The sequence below is a fragment of the Xenopus laevis genome, chromosome 8L (genome assembly GCF_017654675.1).
Source record: "Xenopus laevis strain J_2021 chromosome 8L, Xenopus_laevis_v10.1, whole genome shotgun sequence".
NCBI lineage: Eukaryota > Metazoa > Chordata > Amphibia > Anura > Pipidae > Xenopus > Xenopus laevis.
The window spans coordinates 66,210,160-66,215,655 of NC_054385.1; the positions used below are offsets into that span (position 1 = coordinate 66,210,160).

General features: G+C 37.6%; 1 long non-coding RNA gene across 1 annotated transcript; it reads right to left on the reverse strand.

The window, feature by feature from the left end:
- Nucleotides 1–476: 476 nt before the first annotated feature.
- Nucleotides 477–4,973, reverse strand: LOC108698941. The gene is made up of 3 exons (XR_005963165.1): nt 4,444–4,973; nt 2,316–2,338; nt 477–949 (listed from the first exon to the last, which is right to left on the reverse strand). It is a non-coding gene; the product is annotated as an uncharacterized LOC108698941 (long non-coding RNA).
- Nucleotides 4,974–5,496: the final 523 nt, after the last annotated feature.

Genomic DNA, 5,496 nt, shown 5'->3' on the forward strand with positions numbered 1-5,496 from the left:
TCGAAGTCGAACGATTTAGCGCAAATCCTGCGATCGAACGATCGAAGGATTATTCGTTCGATCGAACGATTAAATCCTTCGAATCGAACGATTCGAAGGATTTTAATCCAACGATCGAAGGAATATCCTTCGATCAAAAAATCTCAGGCAAGCCTATGGGGACCTTCCCCATAGGCTAACATTGACTTTGGTAGCTTTTAGCTGCCGAAGTAGGGGGTCGAAGTTTTTCTTAAAGAGACAGTACTTCGACTATCGAATGGTCGAATAGTCGAACGATTTTTAGTTCGAATCGTTCGATTCGAAGTCGAAGTAGTAGTCGAAGGTCGAAGTAGCCCATTCGATGGTCGAAGTAGCCCAAAAAACACTTCGAAATTCGAAGTTTTTTTAATTCGAATCCTTCACTCGAGCTTTGTAAATGTGCCCCTTAGTATCTATGTAATTGTGTTGTAAAATTTTGAAATTGGTATGAATGAAAGTGGAGGACTGGCCAGTTTAGGGTTGGCTTTGTTGTAGTTTGGCCAGATAAAATAGACTGCAATATATGAACCAAGAAAAATTCCAAAAAATCCTATTTGTTTAAAGGAAAAAGCAATATTGCTTTTAATACAACTGTGCCAGTGCTGTAGATTATGTGGTTCTGGGTTGCATTCAGCCTTATGCTGTACTGCATGTTTAATGGCAACACAAAGCCTGGCAAGATAAAAGAGTCAAAGGAGAGGGTGTTTTTTTATGTTTTTTAAAAATATGCTTTACTACAGTATTTTGATGTGTGTGCAAGCAGAGAATGAATGCTTTGAGACTCCATACTCCATCTGTATTACTTTGTTGTGACAGATGCATATGTTATCTTTTCTTCCCTGTGCCTGCTCCTTGGATGTGAAGGGAATCTCTGTTTGCAGATTTCAGCATACTGAAGGCCTCTCTCCAATTCCTGCCCTTCCAGTTGCACCTATAACAGAATGGAAATACAGGAACTGCATAATACCAACACTGGGAAGAAATCACAGCAACTCTCCCTTTAAGTGCCACCTTCAGGACATAACTATTATGTACTTAAGTATTGACATAAACACCAGTAAGCTTGGATAGTCATATACATTAGGGGAGCTTTACATATTGCAAGGGGTTATCGTCTAAAATTAATACACTGAATAGCAGATGTCTCAAATACAATACAGGTGTTAACTCATCAGAACATTTTCATCTGTGTTGAGCAGTCAAACCCCATTCTTTTAAATGGGGTGGCAGTACAGTGCTAGCAGAAGCCCTGTGAAATATCACTCATCTTGATACAAATTTTGCCTTTGTAAATCACTTGCAGGATTTGTGCAATTGTTTTCTATGTTTGTAACTTTAAAAATATCCAGGAATAATATATCAGCCCCTAAGCATCAGTCTCTTAGATTAGATAATTACAGAGCTCTTCGTTACAGAGTTTCACTGATATTGGGAAATTGTGACAATTCCTGCAAACCAACCACTGCAACTGACAGTTACATACACATTTTCAGAAATATAAGAACACAAAAGATTACTAGATCATTAATTGTGGTTTAAGTTAAAAGTTGCAGCATAGTCACACAAAATATAACGCTCACAGTGTAGACTTAACACTGCATACTGGAGGTGCAAAGAGTTGCTTCTGACAGTGCCAAGAGCAACTTCCGGGGGTGAGGTAAAGGCTGCTTTACATCTGTTTTATTATGTTGAGAAATTATCCTTTATTCCATTTTTACAAGGGATTTGAAAGTACGCAAAACACTATATTCATGTAAGATTTTATCCCAAATACCTTCACTATGTCCTGGTATAGTAACTGACCCCTATATTTTCAATCATTATCATCTTTAACCCCTTTTTCTTGAAATGAGGTTTCAGAACTATACTCTATATCATGGGTCCCCAACTTTTTCTACCTGTGAGCCATGTTCATATGTAATAAAAGTTGCAGAGCAACATAAGCATGCAAAAAGTTCCTGGAAGTGCCAATTATTTACTGTGATTGACTATTGGAAGCCAATATGTGGACTGGCAGCCTACAGGAGGTTCTATTTAGCAGTACTTTTATGCAACTAAAACTTGCCTCCAAGCCAGGAATTCAAAAATAAAAACCTGCTTTGAAGCTACTGAGGGCAACATCCAAGGGGTTGGTGAGCAACATGTTGCTTGTGACGGAGCCATTGGATGGGAATCACTGCTCTATATCAATGTATATTGAGAAATGCTGAGTGTAGTGAAAAGGCTGTTGTCAGCAGTGACAGATAGTTACCAATTATCATACTCAAGTCTACTATATAGGTATAAAGGTCACTTACCTTGCATTTATCACTAGTTGAACCTGTAAAATGAAACACAATATGACTTTACTTACATTCTAAATATAGTGATATTGCCCATGAATAAAGAAAACAGGACTGCCTCTCATAGTTGAATTTATTTACCAAAATATAGCAGGGCTTGGCAAGCTCTGCTTATTTGTGTTATGAATTAAGGATACAGGAAATCCATAATTTGGTTCAGGATTCAGCCAATCCCAGAGCTTTTTGCAGGATTTGTTCGAATCTTCAGTCCTCAGATTTAGTTCAGGTTCATTTTATTGGATAATATTTTGTGGGGATTTGGTAATTGGCTAAATCTAACAATTATAGATCCAATGCATTACAATTATGCATAAAACAAAAGTACCACAAAAATAAAAGTTGATGTGGCTCTGCATATGGGTGAACAATTTGGGCAGAAATCTGCTTGATTGGCCGGCCAAAGATTATTGGCCCGTGTAGGGTCCTGACAGCCTACTTAATATATTTCAGCCAGGTTAGAAATTCCTGCTGGAAGATAACTGTATCTGTGTGTGGATGCGATCTCTTCCAACAGGTCCTTAGACCGAATTATGGTTCAATAGTTGACCTTGGGGGAAAATAATTGAATCAACACGTCTTGGCCAAGTATGCTGGTGGCCAAATTGTAAAAATAGCATACCAAGTGTGCAGATTTTACAATGTTGTCAGCTGATAAAGGAAAGGTAGCAGCAGGCCTGGAATTCCATAAAACAAAAGATCTCTGTTTTTAAACAAACCACTTAATGCTATATTGAAAATATAGTTAGAGTTGTTTAATTGCTGAAATAATGGTTTCTGGATTAGTGTAAAATTAGAGAAGAATGACTGAGAAACAATATAAACTGTAAGATGTAGCAGCTTGAGAGAGTGTGATAACAAAAAAAGACCACATACATTGTAAAATTAACTGTTCTTTTTGTTGCGGTAAGGCAAATGCTTCTGAAATATAAAAAAACTACATCTTTCTACATTTTGCAATAGGATTAGGGTTACAGTGTGTAAATCAAAGCTGCAGGGTAGTTGTGAAGATAGAGGAACCTAAAGAAGCCAGAAATGGAAGGGTAGTAGATGTCCTTAACAAGAACTAAGGACATCCAGTACAAGAATTAGCTGGAAAGGAAGGAGCTGTAAAAAATTCTTGCTCTGTGTGGAGCAGTGCAAAAAGCTGTGAAAGGGTTTTCAGACCTACAGCAACCATAGAGAGAATGCAAAATCAGCAAAGATACAGGTGTCATCATTCATGAAGGTTAGATAAACATGCAAAAGGTTAGTTGTAACAATGCCATTTAGCCTTTCATACAAAGATAAAGATATCTGTGATATAGTTTAACCCAGATCAGACAGAAATGTGGTTTTAATGGGCTTCTGGATATGTTTTGTGCAGTATTGCTTATGTACATTGTACTTTTTAGTAATCATTCTCTGGCCTTTCTATTTCAGTGATGTTCTTTTTTTAAATACTGTTGATCAAGTCTCTACTGCAAATTCTAGATGGGAACCTTAACAATGCTCCTCCCTATATGTATACCCTTTTTAGTACATCTTGCAAGCCATTGCACAAGTATGCATAGGTCCTTCCCCAGTAAGTATTTGACTGTCTTGCCTCTTTATAATTTGGTTCCATATTTGAAATCCCAAGGGCATGACCTTATGTTTATCTACACTGCATTAACAAACCCAGATCTTTAGCATGTCTAGTTTCCACTGCCCTGATTATATATACAGTATATCCTAGACGTGTTTATATTAGAAACTCCCTGATTTAGAACCAGGAACCTGTGGTATATTAGCACTGTTACTCCTGCTTGAGCCACAGAGTAACATCTGTGACTTTCCCTCCCTAGCAATATTCCCTGCTGCCAGCCCTGACCCTCAACCTGTTTTTGTCTCTCCCTGCATTTTCATTTTTCTTTAATAAATATCTTTAGAACATGCAGTTCATGTAAGTTTCGTGTTACTCAGAACATAGGCTCTGTACAAACCAGCATTTATTTCTAACAGTTCAATAGCCTCCCCAAACTGAATGTGTGACTATAATAAACACAGTGTATATGCATGGTTCAGAATTATTTTTAGAACAAACTTTGGCTCACATAGAACTTACTTTGCAGGTGATATTTAAGAAGCAAGGCAAGCAGGATGACAATGATACAAGCTTCAAAGCCAAGAAAGCTGTACTGGATTATACATGCAGTCGGATTATTTTCTGAAATGAATATACATAAATATACACAAATGTTTATAAAAAAACATACAAAGATGACATCATGTAGTAGGTAGTCACATTTAAAAAATAAAAATCTTTTTCACTCACAGGTTCTTATCCACATTTTAATCCCCATGTCAGAAGGCAGTGACATCAATGACATTCACCTGCCTCTTTACAGTGATTAGAGGGTGCCTTTGCCTACAAACACAGAGTAGGGATAGTTCCTATTTTAAGGCCTTGGTTAACATGAAGTATGCGTCCTGACATTGTCCCCACCTGAACAAAGTATAGTACAAAGGGTTTGCAGCAATATAGCAGTTCAGGGTGGTGTTGGTGAGATGTCATGGAACAGTTTTGTGTTTGTCAACAATACTGAGTAACAGGCTTGATTTGCTTCCCTGTCTCCTGTTAGCAGCCAACCATGTCCCTGCCTGTGTGGCATTGAACTTATACATGTATGGGATCTGTTATCTAGAATGCTCAGGTTTTCTAGATAAGTATTTCTGTAATTTGGACCTTTCATTCTAGCCTATGGGGAAAAACGCCGAGGCAGTTCGGGGAGATAGTCGTGCAAAAGACGAGGCGATTAGTCGCCAGGCGACAAAATCTCCCCGAATCTCCTCGTGTGGTCTTACCCTATGTCTACTAAAAAAATCACTGAAACACTAAAAAAAACCCAGTTAGATAGTTTTGCCTCTAATAAGGATCAATTATATCTTATCAAGTATAAGGTACTGTTTTATCATAGAGAAAAAGGGAAACAATTTAAAAAACTGGAATTATTTTATTAGAATGGAGTCTGGGAGATGGCCTTCCCATAATTCAGAACTTTATGGATAACGGTTTCTGGATAATCCATCCCATACCTTTACAGACATATTGTTTGCTGGCAGGGCGAAGCATGTGAAAAATTTAACATTACCCCAATAATTAAAAGTAGGAGAACTA